Raw genomic sequence first — 21,207 nt, 5'->3', positions numbered from 1 at the left:
GTCACACACGAGCGCATGGGGAGCAGCTTAAAGACCCGACGCGCATCGCAACAACTCGTGCCAAGGGATGATGGCGGTGTACTAACCTTTCTCTCTCTCTTCCCGTAGAAAAGACGAAGCGCCTCCGCCATAATCCTGCCCAGACAACCAAAACATCAACGCTTCCGGGTTCCTTTCTCCCCTCCGGTCCCCCAGTGATGACGTCCTCTACCCATCCACCACCACGCCTTCCCAGTATTCTACATGTCTAATTTCTGGTCCGACTCCTTATAATGCCCGTCCTCCCATTGCTTTTTGTCTAATGCTATTTCTGTTGAAATGAAGTTGGACCTTTCTGTTACAGTATACGGGGCTCAAAAACCCCAAACCTTGACTTGTTTCTGTCCTATTATTACAGCAGTAATTTGCCCACCTCCCTGAATGTGTTTGAGGTAAATGACGTCCCTCAGTGATCTTCTTTAGGGATGCCGCCCTCACAAAGACCCCAAACAGTTCTTCTTCAATATTCTTTGAGTTAGCCACTTTCAAAGGGATGGCTTCCAGGTAATCTCTATATATAATCTTCATTTGGATCTTGATCTTTGTTTGTCCGCGAATGAATTAGAAGAAGAAGCACTAGATGGCAGTAGAGAGACAGCTAAAACATAGGCATTGCATTAAGAATCTCCTCCAGGCTTATACTACTGAAGACTGTAGTACTCCAGTCACACCTCAAAACACAGACATTCAAACTAAACAAATTGTTGTGCTTTAAATTAACTAAAGAGATCTTCATTTAGATCTTGATCTTTGTTTGTCCGCGAATTCCACACATGCGTAGACCACCTTCCAGTTTAGTACGTTGTTGTTACTCACGGATGTCAACAATGTGCCGGAATAACGAAAGGGGTGGTGGACAGTGTTACGCTGGTTAGCTCCTGAGGCCTGGTTAGAGAATGAGATTGCCGAAGATAAAAGGTACGTGCCTACGTAACATATGAATGAAAGAAAGACAGTCGGTAAAATGAATGACAACACAACAGTTCCGGAAATTATTATTGTTACATTGTAGCCGGCGAGTGCTGCGCGTCTCACAGTTGAACCGTGGCTTGCTCACATGTCAGTGAAGTGATCCCTATTTATGCTTTAAAGACCCTGGATACCTGTGTGTCCCCCTTTTATAACCATTGCTCCGTGTATATTGCCTTACTCTTTGGATTGCCACAAAGCAACCTGCGAGATTGGAGAAACATTGAGAAGACATTGTGAGAGGAAACGATAGCGTCGTGAAAACGAGACGGACTGTGAACGGACAGAAGCAGAAATGCTCCCACACCACCACATAATTACGATTCGGACAGTGATTCCGAGTAGGCCGTTCCTATCGAATCAATATCCAAGGGTTTTCTTCTGTAATTTTGTTTCCCTTATAAAAAATCGTAACGCTGTGCGACGAAGGGCCCAGTTCACGACTGGCAGCCGCATTTAAACAGGGAGCCCTTCACAGACAACTTGAACACGCGCAACGTAGTTGGGCGCACATGGCTAGTAATAAAATAATAATCCATCCATCCATCCATTTTCCAACCCGTTGAATCCGAACACAGGGTCACGGGGGTCTGTTGGAGCCAATCCCAGCCAACACGGGGCACAAGGCAGGAACCAATCCCGGGCAGGGCGCCAACCCACCACAGGACACACACACCAAGCACACACTAGGGACAATTTAGAATCGCCAGTCCGCCTAACCTGCATGTCTTTGGACTGTAGGAGGAAACCGGAGTACCTAAAATAATACTGATACATTTTATTTATATAGCGCCTTTCCCATGCAAAGAGCGGCAGGGTATACAGGATATAGCATTGTACAAAAAAGATAAATAAATAAAGAAAATTCAGAGAAAAGCCTAACAGACAACATAACTGATGGTCTCGCACACACACACAGGTTACATGAGCGTCTTGACATGGAGGTAAACTGAGAGAAGGTAATAACGTCAAGTAGAGCTAAAAGCCTTCCTGAACAGATGAGTTTTGAGTTGTTTTTTAAAAGAATTCATGGAGTCAGCTGAGCTGATTAATTTCAGGATGTCATTCCAGAGTCTGGGCACTCGCTATACAGCTGAAGGCCCTGCTGTCACCCATGGAGTGTAGATTAGTGTGGGGCACAACAAGATGGCCAGAATCAGAGGACCTTAGTGGGTGGACAGGCACATAGTGATGATGGAGGAGGTCACTGATGTAGTTTGGCGCGAGGTTATTTAAGGCCTTGTAGGTTCTTAGTAGGACTTTATATTTGATTCTGTAAGACACAGGGTGCCAGTGAAGATGGAGCAGGATGGGTGTGATGTGCTCGCTGCTGCTGGTTCGAGTCAGGACTCTTACAGTTGAGTTTTGAATAAGCTGGAGCTGTGATATAAGATTAGAAGGGGCGCCTGCCAGCAGCGAGTTACAATAATCGACGTGGGATGTGATAAAAGCAGGGACAATTTTCTCAGCATTAGAAAAGGAGAGGAAGGAGCGAACACGGGATATGTGACGGAGGTGAAAGTAAGAAAGTTTCTTAATGTGATTTATGTGGCCGGAATAAGAAAGGGAGGAATCAAAGATGACACCGAGATTCTTTGCAGTAGAGGCAGGTCTGATGAGATCACCGCTAAGATGGACTGGGAAGGAGCTCATTTTATTAAGTTGCACTTTAGTCCCAATTTGCAGGAGTTCAGTTTTGTTGTAATTTAATTTTAAAGAGTTCTGCTCCATCCAGGTATTAATATCACTGAGGCAGGTTGTGAGCCGAGAAAGCTCTGATGAAGTTCCACTTTTAACACTGAAGTAGAGTTGAGTATCTTCTGCATAAAAATGATAACCCAGTCCATAGCTACGAATAATAATATCGTATCAGGTAGCCTAGTCCACAATCACTAGTATATATTTGTGGCCTTGAGGTTTCTAGGGGACCTACAATATCTACCCCTAGTCACTCAAATAGGACGTCAATGAGCAGGATGGGAGCGAGAGGAGCACGGTCTTTCCGAGGAATTTGTCGCAACTGACACTCCAGACGGGAGGCACAGAAGCACCGGACCTCCTCATTGATTCCTGGCCAATAAAATCGGACCTTAATCCTCTCAAATGTCTTCTCGGTGCCAAACTGGGCACCCATAAGGTGGTCGTGGGCTAACACTCAGACATGTCACCAGAAAATCCACAGTGCTTACAACAATGATCTCACCTCACCCTCATGCTTGGCTACCCAATAAAATAGCAATTTTTTAAAAAGAAGGTGCGGACCCTGTGGCATGGGATAATTGGTACATTGTCCATCAATCAGAAGAAAGCATTCAAAGCAGACTTCATGGAATTATCGTTCTATTGCTCCAACTTAAAGGAGACCACAGTTTACCTAAATTGAAAATGTTAACGTATTGAGTGACACCAACCTTAAGGCTGATTTCCACTACTGCGTCGAGCTTACGCCATAGTCCGTGTCACCTATACGGCGTGTGTACGGCGTAGCCTGCCGCGCACCTCCTCAACATTGTGACTGCAGCGTGACCCCCTACAGCTCTGATTGGCCAGTTTGGCATACTTGCAGTGTGTATTTCCTGAAAATGCAGTTGTGTTTGTCTCCCAGTTTGTAAATAGGCCAATGTATGAAAAAGTGGGGGAAAAAAATGACAAATACGTTCACCTACAGGAGATAATGTGTAGCAAGAAGAGTGGGGATGCTGGAGGGCAGAATCTGCCCGCATTTGAACGGATCGTTCGCTTTTCTTGCGTGCTACAAACACCGCCACCTAGTGTTCAGGTATCGGCAATGCGGCGCGGCACGGCACAACGCCGAAGTTTAAACTTCTTTCAATGGCGTAGGCTCATGGAAGGAGCTTTTGAGCTTTAACACCCGGGGGCACATGGTGGTCTCAAACCAGCTTTGTCACTGTGTCTGCTTGTGTTTCCACGCACAGCGCACAGACCTGCAGGTTAGGTGGACTGGTGCTGCTAAATTGTTCCACGTGTGCGCGCGCGCACGTGTGTGTGTGTGTGTGGGTGGGTGAGCGCGCGTCTGTGCGTGTGCCCGTGTGTGTGCGTGTGTTCACCCTGTGGTGGACTGCCGCCTTGTCCATTTGTTGTTCCCTCATTGCTTCTGATGATTCCCCGCCACCCACCTGTTCCGAAAGAGCGGGTTTAGAATATGAATTATGGACGCAATGAGATTTGTGATCTAAAGCGACAAGTGTCATTCTTTTATTTCTGTTACAATTAAACATTATGGTATTCATCTATTTAAGCCTCCGATTCCACATTAAAGCGCAACTTTATTGGGAAAAGGGCAGCTACGGCAGAACGGAGAGAATCGTTTCTAGTGTACAGAAAATCTTCACGAGCCTCCTGAGAGGTTTCAACTATTGTCGGGTAAAAACCACAAATAATAGTAGAAAAACTAAATAAATATCATACAGGACAGGCGTGATGAAACACCTCCTGAATTAAAAGGCTAGCCTGAGAAAAAAAAAGAAAAGCAGACGCTTGGCGGCTTATTTATAAGTTATGGCCGTATTTTAGAATGTAATTGAAACTATTTGTCATGCTATGATAACAGATTTGCGGCGATTCCTTCAGTGCTTTTAGTTATATACCATTTAATCAATCCCCTTTTCACATTAATCCCGCATAAAGCGCAGAGCGAGTTCCTCACGTCAGACTGGGCCGTATAGATTTTTTTTGGGAGCTCTAAGTCGAGCTCATATATAAATTGCCTTGCAGGATTCACACGCGGGAGGACGCGCCGCGCTGCTGATGTCGCCCTTTTAATGGAGGCTGCAATAAGAAACGGCGGCTGCATTTGTTTTCAAAAGACGCATTTTAATTTTCTGAGAACCTTTTATTTACCTCATCAGAATGGGCAGCCAGCAGAGACTCCACTAAAGAAAACCCAAGAGATGGTGAGAAGCCATTTGGCCGAGGACTCCAGGACTGTGGCTTTTTACTTTTTTTACTTCCTCTATGACAATTGTTAATCTCTCCCATTGTTAACTGGCCATTGCTCATCAAATAATTAACGGACAGACATTAACACTGCTTTTACGAATCTCAAAACTAAATGGCATACAATATAACAGAGGCATATATATGCATTGCATTTTTAATTCCAACAGATGGCGCATCACAAACTTTAACACTGCTTTTAGGAATCCCATACCAAATAGCATAAAACAGAGGCATATGCAATGCATTTGCCATTACAACAGAGAGGGCATCATAATCATTAACATTACTTTTATGAATCCCATACTAAATAGAATAAAAGAGAGAGATTTGCACTGCGTAATAAAGTGGATTATCAGAAAAGGACTGGAACAGAAAATTTCTCTATATGCAGATGATATGGTGCTCTATATATCAGACCCACAAAATTCTGTGCCTGCAGTCTTAACAGCACTTACAGAATTTCAAAAGATCTCTGGTCTCAGAATTAATCTGAATAAAAGTGTACTCTTTCCAGTGAATTCTCAAGACATTTGCACTACGTTTGTCATTCCAACAGATGGCATATCACAAATATTCTTTTACAAATCCCATACCAAATACTAAATAACAGACATATGCACTGCATTTGTCACTCCAGCAGATGGCACATCACAAACATTAACACTGCTTTTATGAATCCCATACCAAATGGCATATAACAGAAACATATGCGTTGTATTTTTCATTGCAATGGATGGTGCATTGCAATCATTAGTACTCCTTTTACAAATCCCATACCAAACACTATATGACAAAGACATATGCATTGCATTTTTTAATCCAACAGATGACACATCACAAACATTAACACTGCTTTTATAAATCCCATACCAAATGGTATATAACAGAGGCATGTGCAATGTATTTGTCATTATAATATATCGTGCATCACAAACATTTAGTAATAAAATGCATTGCATTTGTCACTCCAATAGTTGGCTCATCACAAACATAAACACTGCCTTAATGAATCCCATACCAAATGGCATATAACAGAAACATATGCGTTGCATTTTTCATTGCAATGGATGGTGCATTGCAATCATTAGTACTCCTTTTACAAATCCCATACCAAACACTATATGACAAAGACATATGCATTGCATTTTTTAATCCAACAGATGACACATCACAAACATTAACACTGCTTTTATAAATCCCATACCAAATGGTATATAACAGAGGCATGTGCAATGTATTTGTCATTATAATATATCGTGCATCACAAACATTTAGTAATAAAATGCATTGCATTTGTCACTCCAATAGTTGGCTCATCACAAACATAAACACTGCCTTAATGAATCTCATACCAAATGGACTGAGACATAAGCATTGCATTTTTCATTCCTACAAATGGCACATCACAAACATTAATGCTGCTTTCAGGAATCCAAACCAAATGGCATATAACAGAGACATATGTGTTGGATGGTGCACTGCATATATCAATGCTGAGATCTTCATTGGTTACTTAGACTTCATCTCATCTTTGATGGGTGGCACAGCTGCTTATCGGTATAAACCCACCTTGCATCTTCTTGCCAGGAGGAGTTTGGCTGATTTTCAGATTCTTTAGTGTCTGTAAACATGATTGTGTGCCAAGTTCACATTTTATCTTAATAACAACTTTGTGATATTCTTGATTTTTCAGTGTTTAAAAATACAAATGTTTCAATATACCGATCAGCTCCAATAGAACCCTCAAATTTTTATCCATTTGATCATTCAACTGTCTCTGTCCATAGCATTGCCTTTGCAGTCCATCACAGATTCTAATTCTGCTCCTGTTTCCTGAGCCCCTCATATAACCAGGAAGCCAAAGGTGAGGTGAGCCTCACTGGGGGGGGTAGGGGTGGGGCGGTCAAATCGCTGCTCAGACTGCCCACTCTTTTACAGACAGCCGGTCCAGACCAGTTCCCAGCCAGTCTCAGAGTCCAATTCCTGTAGGGGGCGCTATAGGCTGTGGACTCCCTTCTCTTTAAAGGACTTTCTTTTGGATTTGCCTTCTTCTCTGGTCAGTGCCTCTCTCTTTGAGTCTCTGCTTATTTGTCTATGTAGCCAGGATGTAAGAAAGTGTTTTAATCCATCTTGAAATCATATAGTGCCTTTCAACAAGGCAACTGTCATAAGGTGGATTACAACATAATCAAAATCTCCAGTGAAATGAAGGAGGAGCGCAACATGTCTGGAGATGACCTGCCAGGCGCTGTCATGCTGTTCATGAGGGAGTAGGCAGTAGAAATTAATTTTTATGTATTTTAAAGTTCTGAGGGACTTGGCGGGACTCCAGGAGGGGTGGCGTGCGGGAAGGCAGTGCAGTGCGGAGGGTGGGGCGTTTTTTAACTTTTCAAACAATTCTCTGCTTTTTATTCTTGGCATCTTTTAAGCATTTGTGCTTTAAGTGCCTTTTTATGGCCCTCACTTTGATTTATTATGACACTGAATAACGATGATTAAAGAAGGCTGACAAGTCCAAAGTCTTACTGTCATTATGTCTACTCTGCTGACACCCCAGGACATGCATGTGCACAGTACGTGACTCCTCCGTGAATCCCTTGGGATCATTTAAGGCCTGTGAGCAGCCCTGTGCCATGTCTGGTACCCACCAAATTCTGAGGAGCACAAGATGCCCCGCATCATTGCAGTGCCCCCTCTGATACCCACTGAGTTGTGAAAGCAACCCTGTGCCACAGAGTTTCCCCCGTCTGATACCCACTGAGCCGTGCAAGTATCCTCGTGTCACAGAGGTGCCCTGACTGTTACCCACTATGCTCTGAGAAGTGCAAACAACCCCATGGCATAGAAGTGCCCTCTTTGACACCCGCCGAGCTGTGCAAGCAGTCCTGCACCATAGAGGTGCTTTGTCTGGTACCTACCAAGCTCTGAGAACTTAAAACAACCCCATTCAATAATAATAATAATACAGGGTGGTCCAGATCTAATTATGCAATTTTCATTATCCATCCATTTTCTAACCCACTGAATCCGAATACAGGGTCACGGGGGTCCGCTGGAGCCAATCCCAGCCAACACAGGGCACAAGGCAGGAACCAATCCTGGGCAGGGTGCCAACCCACCGCAGGACACACACACACCAAGCACACACTTGGGCCAATTTAGAATCGCCAATCCACCTAACCTGCATGTCTTTGGATTGTGGGAGGAAACCCACACACGGGGAGAACATGCAAACTCCGCGCAGGGAGGACACGGGAAGCGAACCCGGATCTCCTAACTGCGAGGCAGCAGCGCTACCACTGCGCCACCGTGCCGCCCCAATTTTCATTATGCTATAACTTATTAAATTTATTACATAGAAGATCACCCAAAAAATCCCAGACCATTGAGAAGAGTGCGAACTGACGACATGAAGAATCGTCTTCGTGCCAAACTGGAATCATCCCCCTATGAGTCAAAGTCATCCAGAAGATATGGATCTGCATAATTAGATCTGGACCACCCTGTACATTTTTATTTATACACTGTAGCTCCTTTTCCATGCTCAGTGGAGGGAATGCTGGGGCATGCATGCTGATGCCATTCATCCATGTTAGCAACAATTAACAAGCAGTTTCATGCCATAGAGGTGCCATGTCTGGTGTCTACCAAATTCTGAGAAGCACCAGAGCTCCACACCATAAAGGTGTCCCCTCTGGTACCCACTAAGCTATGAAAAGTACCCCATGTAATAATAATAATAATAATAATAATAATACATCCATCCATTTTCTGACCCGCTGAATCCAAATACAGGGTCACGGGGGTCTGCCGGAGCCAATACCAGCCAACACAGGGCACAAGGCAGGAACCAATCCTGGGCAGGGTGCCAACCCACCGCAGTGTATAGCACATTTTCATACAAAAAGTAGCTCAAAGTGCTTTACATAATGAAGAAAAGAAAAATAAAAGACAAAATAAGAAATTTAAATAAGACAACATTAATTAACATAGAAAAGGAGTAAGGTCCGATGGCCAGGGTGGACAGAAAAAACAGAAAAAAAACTCCAGACGGCTGGAGAAAAAAAAAAAAATCTGCAGGGGTTCCAGGCCACGCGATAGTGTGATAGCACTGCAGACCAGAAGACTGACAGCCCAACTCCAACAACATCACTTCCTGTGTACGCCCACCTGGACCCGCCTCTTTCCTGCCCACCAGTCATATGACTGGAAGAACAGCCATCTTGAGCACACGGCCTTTTTTTCTCTATGTATTGTTGCCAACGTGTCCACACGGTAATACCCGAGCTATTCCGAAGCGACGTTTGCACTGTTTTTTGTATCTCACACCCTCATACACCTTTATCGTAAGAGCATCCCTTACCTACGATGGAAGAAGAAAATATGAAGCTGGTTTTAAATTAAACGTTGTTGAAGTAGTGAAAGAAATTGGTAAGCGCGCTGCTACACACCAGATGTGATTGAGAAACTCGTGTGAGATTACAGGAAAAAAAAAAAAAATGAAGGGTTGCATTTTTGAGTGGGTTTCAAGACCCGACTTATACGCAGGTATCTACGATATGTGAGTGTGTGCGTGTGTCAGGTTCTCCATATTGCCATGGAGTTTGATGCTCAAATCTCCTCACACATGTGTTGATTTTTCTGGTTTTCTTGATCTTAGGCCTCCATTTTGGTAGACAGACCAGCTTTGCTTGTTCTGAGTTGACTTTGAGTTAAACGCTTGTCAGCACGGGTCCGAACACCATCAGACTAACACCAGCACGTTTTTTTACACAGATAAGTCCCACACAGCATGCAAAGCTCCCAGCACCAATCACCCTCTTCACGGGTCTCTCTTCCAGTGTCCGTGGGCCGCCTTTCCTCTCCTCACGGGAGCTTCGTCCTGCTCCCGCTCCCGACTCTAGCTCGCTGATTTCATCCCAACCCGTATGTGTTTCAGGTGCCTGATGACGTTCTTCCGGCAGCACTTCCTGGTGTGGCTTAAGTGCTGCCCTCGCACCCGGAAGCACTCCGGGCATCCCTGGAAGGTCCTTCCTCCACCTTCCCAGGTGTGGCTGAAGTGTGGATCTCCTGGGCTCCACGACGCTCGGTACGCCCCCTGGTGGTGGCCACAGGCCCCAGTGGGCTTGAGCCTCCTTGCTCCTTCCCCGTGGTCCCCTCAACATCCAGGACGGTTGCCCCCTCGTGGCCCGGGGCGACGTATAGACCACCTCCCAGTCCTCCCAGGCATCCCCAGCCTCCTGTGGCACGCTGTAAACTGGCTTCATGAACATACCAGTTAGATCAGAGTTTTTCAGTGGCCTTCCCAGTCCCAGAACACCTTTAGAATGTGGCAGAGCGGCAGATTCACGACATCAACGTGCAGCTGACAAATCTGCAGAAATTGTGTGATGCAGTCATGAAGAACTGAGGCTGTTTTGAGAGCAAAACCAAGTCCCACCCAGCATTTGTTTAGTGGTCCTGGGGAGGCATGGTGGCACAGTGGGTAGCGCTGCTGCCTCGCAGTTCGGAGACCCGGGTTTGCTTCCCGGGTCCTCCCTGTGTAGAGTTTGCATGTTCTCCCCGTGTCTGCGTGGGTTTCCTCCCACAGTCCAAAGACATGCAGATTTGGTGCATTGGTGATTCTAAATTGACCCTGTTGTGTGCTTGGTGTGTCTGTGTGTTTGTGTGTGTCCTGTGGTGGGTTGGCACCCTGCCCAGGATTGGTTCCTGCCTTGTGCCCTGTGTTGGCTGGGATTGGCTCCAGCAGACCCCCGTGACCCTGTATTTGGATTCAGCGGGTTAGAAAATGGATGGATGGATGGATTTACTCAGTGAGTGTATCTATCTACTACATCAAGAGTTCCTGAAGTGGTGGATATCGACCCCCTGGGGTCGATTTGAACTTAATAGGGGTCGATAGTTTCAATAAAAAAATCTGGGGGTCGACGACAGCAAAAATAGACCCCCTTACTACTGCTATTTGTTTGTTACTTCAAAATATCTCTGATTCCAATAGGTACCTAATTAAGAAGTAAAATAATGAAAAAAAAACACTTTTTAGATAAAAACCTGTCAATGTCACTTTATTTATATAGCACATTTAAAACAACATAGTAATGCTGCGGACAAAGTGCTTTACAATAATAGAATAAAAGAAAAACAAAAACAATAAACAATAAAACATAAATAGTAATAAAATATATGAACATAAAATAAGATAGATAATAAATAGAAGTAATGTTACATAATCACAAGGAGGAGACCATCAGTATTACTGAAGGTCATGGAATACGAGTGAATAGAACTGAGTCTTTAATCTCGTTTGAATTGTCGACGACTCCTTTATGTGACGAGGTAAAGAGAAGCAGCAGCTGCACAAGTCCTGTCTGTCCCCCTTAGTTTGACACTCGGTATGAGGGACACCAAGAGACAACTGACCAGAAGATCTCAGCACTCTGGATGGCTGGTGTAAAACACACAACTCAGATAAATAGGCAGGAGTGAGACTATGTAAAGATTTAAAAACTAGCAACAAGATTTTAAAATCAGTTCAAAAACTGACAGGCAGCCAGTGTAAAGAAACTAATATCGGAGAAACAGAATCGGACTTTCTTGCCTCAACCAGAAAGCGAGTGGCAGCATTCTGGACCAACTGTAACCTGCGTATCAGAGATCTGCTAATCCCACAATACAGTGAGTTGCAGTAATCGAGGCGAGAGAAGATAAAAGCAGGAGTAGCTTTCTCAAGATCCCTAGAAGATACAAAAGGCCTGGGGCCTCATGTATAAACGGTGCGTACGCACAGAAATGTTGCGTAAGAACTTTTCCACGTTCAAATCGCGATGTATAAAACCTACACTTGGCGTAAAGCCACGCACTTTTCCACGGTACCTCATGCCTTGTCGTACGCAAGTTCTCGGCTCGGTTTTGCAAACTGGCGGCACCCAGCGTCAAAGCAATGGTACTGTTCTTGTGTGATTACTCATTATTTTCATGACGCGGCTTTATAAATACACAGAAACTAACCGCATATTGTTTATTAGGGTAATGCATCTGATTGTAATTAACTCGTAACAATATAATGGTCCAGGGAACAGCCATAGTATTCCAAATACCATAACTGCTTTAGCGTTGTTACTCTCACTTCTCTTCTTCTTCTTCTTCTTTCAGCTCCTCCCGTTAGGAGTTGCCACAGCGGATCATCTTTTTCCATATTACTCTCACTGCACGACTCGAGTATTTATATCACTGTATCTGAGTGTGAATCACAGCAGCAGCTGATCGGAAAGAGAATTATCGGTATACAGCTTTAAGGACACGCTGTCTCAGCCACTGCAAAACGTTTTAAAGCCTTTCCTGTACAGACCTCGCGGTTCAGAAACAGTTTAATCCCAAGAACTTTAAATGCACTCAATCAATTGCTCCTTGTAGAACTGTTTGTACTTATAAGTACAATCACCCCACTGTAAACTTGCACTACAGTTATAATATCTCACAACCTGGGCCACTTTATAAAGCGCGATTTACATATGATGACGATATCATTTTTAAGGTGAAATGCAGCAAAATATGTTTGTTAAATTATACACATAAAACTTTAACTTCATTTAAATAATCTATATTCTTCACTGGGAGTGTCGTGAAGGATAGAATAATTAAACATGTACTACGAAGATATTTCAATGTTCTTTAAACGCTTTGAAGAATCGCGCTAAGCTTACAGATGGCTTAACGCCTATTACAGAGCTGATTGTGTGGCGATCGGTTACTTGGGGAAAGAAAAGCAAGGACTGCAGGACGGCTACGCCAATATATATTGAATATAAAACAGAAAGAGAAAATAACAACACAGCTAAAAACACAGCGACAAATTTCGACAAAAGATAATGCTTGTCATGAGCACGAGGCTCATGAAACACATGTTTAATAATGTGCTTTAGCTCCTATCATCATGAAAATGACATCACGTATACATCTCAGTATTTTAGTTATTCAGAGAGCTGTAATATCACAAATGTAATGGACTCTGTGTCCAGTTGGAGGAAGAGAGCCAGTTTAAGAAGCAAGTAGTGATTCACACACATAGAGCACATAGTAGAAGATCAAATACAAAACAAAGCATTTAACGTGCTACTTTAATTACGATGTGATTTGAGAAACTGGTTAATTAAACGATTTTAAGATGAAGTTTATAATGTTCTACTAAATGACAAAATAAACTACGTGATTAAAGTGGAAATGTCGAGATTGAAGTTGACATTTCGTGCTTTTTCCCCACCGTGTGCCTTTTTTCTCTGTACCCTAATAAACTTTCATATGACACTCAGACGGTGGGCTTACAACTCTTCTTTCACGGCAACTTTGATATGTGACTTCTTTTTATTTCTGGCACTGCGATTTTGTTAATGTGAGCTTTCAAGTTTCTCCAACACGCTATGTCACTCGATCAACTTCCTTTTGTTGATTATACCACGGTTTATTTGAACAAATAGTATGTTTTTCCTTTGCCTCCACTTGGTATTTGCTGAAATTCTTATATTTTCCCCGTGCTTTTCCCATTGTCTTTTCACAGAAGGCTGCGCTTAAGGGCGATTTATATTGATTTGCATATTCAAATAGGCGTAATTCTGGGAGGATTTGGGGCGTTACAAAATGCACGTGCACGAGCGTTAGTTTTCACGCTGATCGGGATTTATGTAACGGAAGAACGTGGAAGTTGGAGTATGCACAGATTCCTGCATCTGGATTTTTCTGTGCGTAAGCACATTTCGGCTTTTGTGCTTACGCCATGTTATAGTGCGAGTTCTACGCACGGCGTTATACATGAGGCCCCTGATCTTACCCAATAGATGAAGCTGGAAAAAGCAACTCTGGACTACAGAATTAACTTGTTTCTCAAAAGAGAGGTTACTGTCAAAGATAACACCAAGACTGAGGACTTGACAGAGAAAGAGCCGAGAAGTCCAAGACCAACTTGGACTTTAGCTGATGGACCCACGATAAGCACCTCTGTTTTATTTTGATTCAGATCAAGAAAATTATTAGCCATCCAGGATCTCAGTTCAGAAAGACAGTTGTGCAGTTGATTCATTGCAGAGTTGCAGACGGGAATATAAACCTGAGTATCATCAGCATAGCAGTGAAAAGAAATGTTCAATTTCCTAAAAATAGCTCCAATAGGGTGAAGGTATATAGAGAATAAAATAGGACCCAAAATGGATCCCTGAGGAACACCACATTTGAGAGGAGCAGTAGACGAAAAAGTACGACCTGAACCAGTTAAGAGAGACCCCTTTAAGCCCAACAAGATGTTCAAGCCACATCAACAATATTGCGAAAGAAAAGGTAAAATGTGCCATTAAAAGAGTCAAATGTAAGAATGCATGAAAATACAGTTAGGTCCATAAATATTTGGACAGAGACGTTTTTTTAATTTTGGTTCTCTACATCACCACAATGAATTTTAAATGAAACAACTCAGATGCAGTTGAAGTGCAGACTTTCAGCTTTAATTCAGTGGGTTGAACAAAACGATTGCATAAAAATGTGAGGCAACTAAAGCATTTTTGAACACAATCCCTTCATTTCAGGGGCTCAAAAGTAATTGGACAATTGACTCAAAGGCTATTTCATGGGCAGGTGTGTTCAAGTCCGTCGTTAAGTCTTATCGATTAAGCAGATAAAAGGCCTGGACTTTACTTGAGGTGTGGTGCTTACATGTGGAAGATGACAACATGCGGTCAAAGGAGCTCTCCACGCAGGTGAAAGAAGCCATCCTTAAGCTGCGACAACAGAAAAACCCATCTGAGAAATTGCTACAATATTACGAGTGGCAAAATCTACAGTTTGGTACATCCTGAGAAAGAAAGCAAGCACTGGTGAACTCAGCAACGCAAAAAGACCTGGACGCCCACGGAAGACAACAGTGGTGGATGATCGCAGAATCATTTCCATGGTGAAGAGAAACCCCTTCACAACAGCCCACCAAGTGAACAACACTCTCCAGGGCTTGGTTGGCATATCGATATCCAAGTCTACCATAAAGAGAAGACTGCATGAAAGTAAATACAGAGGGTGCACTGCAAGGTGCAAGCCACTCATAAGCCTCAAGAATAGAAAGGCTAGATTGGACTTTGCTAAAGAACATCTAAAAAAGCCAGCACAGTTCTGGAAAAACATTCTTTGGACAGATGAAACCAAGATCAACCTCTACCAGAATGATGGCAAGAAAAAGTATGGAGAAGGTGTGGAACAGCTCATTATCCAAAGCATAGCACATCATCTGTAAAACACGGTGGAGTCAGGCAGTGTGATGGCTGCCAGTGGCACTGGGACACTAGTGTTTATTGATGATGTGACACAGGACAGAAGCAGCCGAATGAATTCTGAGGTGTTCAGAGACATACTGTCTGCTCAAATCCAGCTAAATGCGTCAAATTGATTGGGCGGCGTTTCATGATACAGATGGACAATGACCCAAAACATACAGCCAAAGCAACCCAGGAGTTTATTAAAGCAAAGAAGTGGAAAATTCTTGAATGGCCAAGTCAGTCACCTGATCTTCACCCAATTGAGCCTGCATTTCACTTGTTGAAGACTAAACTTTGGACAGAAAGGCCCACCAAAAAACAGCAACTGAAAGTAAAGGCCTGGCAGAGCATTAAAAAGGAGGAAACCCAGCATCTGGTGATGTCCGAGAGTTCAAGACTTCAGGCTGGCAGTGCTAGCAAAGGGTTTTCAACCAAGTATTAGAAACGAACATTTTGTTTCCAGTTATTTAATTTGTCCAATTACTTTTGAGCCCCTGAAATGAAGGGATTGTGTTAAAAAAATACTTTAGTTGCCTCACATTTTTATGCAATCGTTTTGTTCAACCCACTGAATTAAAGCTGAAAGTCTGCACTTCAACTGCATCGGAGTTGTTTCATTTAAAATTCATTGTGGTAATGTACAGAACCAAAATGAGAAAAAAGTTGTCTCTGTCCAAATATTTATGGACCGAACTGTACATGTAGCACAAACATGTCTGTGCATTGTCTTATCGAACGTATCAAAGCAAGTGCGGACATGAGAAACCGTTGCATGTCCGCACTTGCTCACGGTGGGACGAGACGACGGATATTCGATACTAGCAGAATCGATCAGTCTTGTACGGTCATGCTTTCATAAAACACTATAAATTGGTTCGTTTGATGTGACTTGTACTTATTTGTGATTTGAACTCTGAATATAATTATTTATTGAGGAGCAGTACTACGAAAAAGAAAATCAGAGGACACAGTTTATTTATTCGAGTTTGAACAAAAATCTTCTGTTTCAAGTAAGTACATACTTTGTTTATTTTTTTTTATCACAGGGGCTGTCGAAATTGTTTGCTAATAAAAGTTTTTATTTCTTCAGATAATAATATGACTGAACCAAAAAAGAAATGCAGACAGTACAGCTTGGACTATTTGTACTTATTTTGAATTTCCGTATTTATTTCATAAATGTCAAAAATGCTCGTATTTTTTTGCTTTAATTTTCGTTAGTGCAGGTTTCGATATTAAATGTTGCACAAGATAATGCCATATTCCGAAGTCCTTTTATCTTTTTCAGTCATTAATTACAAGTGATTCAAATGAAAAGTTTGATATCTAGTGAAATATTTAATATCGAGTACTGTACAAATGTATTAATTTGAGTAAGTAAAGTAAATGACTAGGGGGTCGACGGTTTTGAAAGTTTTTGGTAAAGGGGTCTGCGGCCGAAAAAAGTTTGGGAACTCTTGTACTGTATGATGAACCGATACTCAGTGTGTGTGTGTGTGTGGTTCCTTTGAGCAATGTGATTGGTTACTTTGTATGGAGGAATATTTCGGACAAAATGAAATAAATAAATAAATGCGTAAATAAATAAAAGTACTATGAAATGTGAGCATAAATAAATAAATGTGTCATGAAATGACAGCCTTAATAAATAAATGTATCATGAAATGAGAGCATAAATAAATAAATGTGTCACGAAATATGTTTTTCGTTGCTTATTTATTTATTTCATTTTGTCCGTAACATTCCTGCAAACCGTCATGAAATACGGCTTGAAATAAAACTGTCACTTTCACTCGTCAAAGTTGAGAGGGTGGGCTCTAACACGCCCTCTAGTTACTGATTGGTGAATCGATAGCACAAGAATTAATTAGAAAAATGCTTACTACTGCCGATTAAATGGATTCTGCCGAAGATATTACGTATTTCAGAGAGAGAATTGAAGATTTATCGGAAGAAATTACAATGTTGGCGGCCCTTTTAGAACTGAGTATTTGACCCTTGTTTTACGAGTAGAAAGTCAGTTGCATATTCGCAGCTACTTTTTCAAACAACTCTACAGCTCTGATCAGTGGTAAAGTTGTTCAGTTCAAAATATTAGGTGGAGCTGCTTTGGGCATTCCATGTCAAAGTACCTAAACTAATACAGCCGTTGCAGTTTACCGTATATCAAACTGGCTCATTCGCCTTGTGATCGTCTTCTCCGATACATCATACAGATCTGCAATCTGTAGTACTTTTAAACCGCATAACAGAAGGTGTTCTATTGACTCAGCTGGAATGTCAAAGGATGGACGCCCAGAGCAGGAACTGCGTCACCTGAACTGGAGTGTAGTAGAGTCCGTTCCACTTGTTCTTCGATAATTTCAAAAACAGTTTCATCTATATTGGAGTCTAAAAGGGCCGCCAACATTCTAATTTCTTCCGATAAATCTTCAATTCTCTCTCTGAAATAATGTAATATCTTCGCAGAATCCATTTCATCGGCAGTAGTAAGCATTTTTCTAATTAATTCTTGTGCTATCGATTCACCAATCAGTAACTAGAGGGCGTGTTAGAGCCCACCCTCTCAACTTTGACGAGTGAAAGTGACAGTTTTATTTCAAGTCGTATTTCATGACGGTTTGCAGGAATGTTACGGACAAAATGAAATAAATAAATAAGCAACGAAAAACATATTTCGTGACACATTTATTTATTTATGCTCTCATTTCATGACATATTTATTTATTAAGGCTGTCATTTCATGACACATTTATTTATTTATGCTCACATTTCACAGTACTTTTATTTATTTACGCATTTATTTATTTATTTCATTTTGTCCGAAATATTCCTCCATAACTTTGGTGGTCAGTTTGGCTTTGGTGGCTCAGTACTAGCGATGATCACATGATATGTTAGGGATGTGAAGTTCAATCTTAATGAATTATGGGATTTTTTTTTTTTTTTTATGATAAAGGAGTTAAAATGCAATGAATGACATACCACACAACATTGGATTACTAAATACTAACAGGTTGCAACCCAAGGTTTTCACAGTGAGGTTTAGTTGGCGCATCTACTATTGGCGGTAGTGAAAAAGTGCACAGAAGATAAGCAAGGTGCCTCAAAACGACAGGCTCTGAGAATCAGTCATTGTGGGAATGCGACTGAGAGAGGAAGGGCCGGGCAGGAGAGGTTGACACACATGAGGGTATCGAGGAGGGGGAGTAGGGGGAACGCTGAGAGTAACCCTTACACACAGGAAGTATTTGTAAGAATACCAATGATGTTTTTCACGGCATATAATGGGGGCCTGTCTACCCTTGGTGGTGGTAGTCAGAAGGTGAGGAAGGTGCCTCAAAGTTGCAGACTCTGAGAACGAGAAGGCGACTGTGATGGGAATGCTAAGGGCAAGAGAGGCCGAGACACAGGATTGTACTGAGGAAGGCTGTAGGAGGAACGCTGAGAGTCCCACTTAAACACAGGAAATATTCACAAGAATACCAATGATGTTTTCGCAGTGGATAATGGGGGGGCCATTGGTGTCAGTCAAAAAGTGAATAGGACGCAAGCAATGCACCTCAAGATGACAGAAGCAGGCTGAAGAAAGGAAACGACCGGGACCAAGGCTTGAGACACACGAGGGTACCAAGGGAAGGAGTAGGAGGAACGCTGAGGGTACACGTAGGTCAAATGATACCAAATATCTTGGACAGGTAACGCGACCCCAGTATTCTCAACGGCATCTGATCTGAACTTATAGGTTCCATTTCTCAGTTTGGATAATAGGGAGAGAGTGGGCTTTGGGATGAAGCTGTTCAATTTGTTTAGCACTCTCACCTAGTTGTTAAAAGACCAGAAGTCAGACATTTAAGGCAGTTGATTTCTCTTGAAAGGGGATCATCAGATCACATCAAAAACTTGTGGAGATGTGAAACTTTAGTCCAACGTTTGTTAGACATCTCGTGGAAATTGCAATGTAGTCTTCTCCATCTTTCCTATTTCTAAAAGGCTTTGCGGCCTCGGAGCGCCTGCCAGGACCTTGACAAGCGAGACCAGAGCGGGCGCCACTTGTGGCTGGCGAGGCGAGCGGCAGGCAGCGCAGGCGCTCAAAAGCTCGGGCTAATTAGCCGTCTGTGCAGCTCCACAGCAGTTTGCTTGCGGGGGGATCAGCACATCAAAGACGCGGCCCGGCCCAAGGGATGGCTCCTCCAGATGGATGCCTGAAACGAGTCGGTGTTTTCTCCTTTGCTGTTTTTTTTTTAAACTTCCATCAAAACTGCCCAACAGCATTTTCTCCGGCAGCGGAATTGTTGCCAAAACAAACGTCTGAAGAAAGAAAGAAAGAAAGAAAGAAAGAAAGAAAGAAAGAAAGAAAGAAAGAAAGAAAGACAGACTCTGATGTGGTTCATTGTTTCTGGCTAACTTGGACCTCCGGCTTCAGCGACTGGTCCTCCTGGCTTTTTTATTATTATTTTTTCATTTTATTTAAGGGCATTAACCCAAGAAAGAAAGAAAGACTCTGATGTGGTTCATTGTTTCTGGCTAACTTGGACCTCCAGCTTCAGCGTCTGATCATCCTGGCTGCTATCTCCATTTTTTAATATATATATTTTTAATTTTATTAAACTCCTTAACAGATGAAAGCATGATAACTGAGAGAAATAAACAACAAATTGTGGCAATTGATTTATTCTTTGATGACTGTGAATGATTCACCGAGAGACACTTCACAAAGTAACGTCTGAGTGCTTGACAAAGTGAAAATGTCGATTTTCATTCATTTTTTTTTCTTCACTTTGACCCGCTTCATCATGAATTCTTTTCTTTTCCAGCACTAATCGTATTTTTTGATTTCTCCAGGTCAGCCAAGTCTTTGAATAATTAATCAGTCTATCTAATTACGCAGGTACTTATTAAGTAAAAATAACATTCATTAGAATCCGAACCAATTGTTCGCAACTTTAGCCCAGCTAGATGATATTATTGTTTTTTCTTTCAAACTCGTATTTAATAAGGAGAGAATGATAGACCGTCGCTTTCCTTCTGGACGTTTGAATGTGAAGGGGGTTTTTGAGCGTTATTAAATATTAATAGCAGTGTGTGAATGTTTACTGTCTGCCTTGTCGATATCGTAATTACTGTCTGAAGCACCTGCTCACGCCAAAGCAGGAAAGGAGTGGGAAGTGAGAAATCACACGTTTGTTAGTAAACACTAAAGGAAAGGAAATCCACATGAGAAGCTCAGGCTGATGAAGACACACACACACACTGAGAAGAACGTGTTGGGCGCTGGTTTGGAAATAATTCATAACAGATATGAAATGTCCACCCACTGAAATACACTGCTTAAAAAAATGAAGGGAACTCATAATCATGACAGTCACACACCAAGTCAGTGAAGCCTCAGATATCAATGTGTCAGTTAGGAAGCACAAGCAATTGGGAATCAACTTTACATACTTTGGTGCAAATGAAAGTGACAACAGGGGCACTGGAGGGGCAACACCAAGACACCCCTAAAAGGGGAATGGTGGGCACAGATAGTTGCTCTCTCCTGATCCTTCCTGACTGATTCTTCTCTAGTTTTGTGTTCTGCTGCTGGTGTCCTTGTCACTATTGGCACTACATGAGGTGGTACCTGCAGCCCATTCAGGTTTTACGGGTAGTCCAGCTCCTCCTGGATGGCAAAAACATATGTGCTGCCACAAGAGGGTATGCTGTGTCTCCCAGCACAGTCTCAAAAGCACGGAGGAGATACCAGGAAACAGGCCGTTTACATGAGAAGTGCTGGTCAGGGCCATAGAAGGGCATCAACCCAGCAGCAGGACTGGTACCTACTCCTTTGTGTGAGGAGGAACAGGAGAAGCACTGCCAGAGCCTACAAAATGACCTCCAGTTGGCTACTGGTGTGCATGTTTCTGACCAAACTGTCACAAACAGACTCTGTGAGGGTGCCATGATG

This window comes from Polypterus senegalus, chromosome 18 (genome assembly GCF_016835505.1).
Source record: "Polypterus senegalus isolate Bchr_013 chromosome 18, ASM1683550v1, whole genome shotgun sequence".
NCBI classification, from domain to species: Eukaryota; Metazoa; Chordata; class Cladistia; order Polypteriformes; family Polypteridae; genus Polypterus; species Polypterus senegalus.
Note: the sequence above shows the minus strand (reverse complement) of the source record.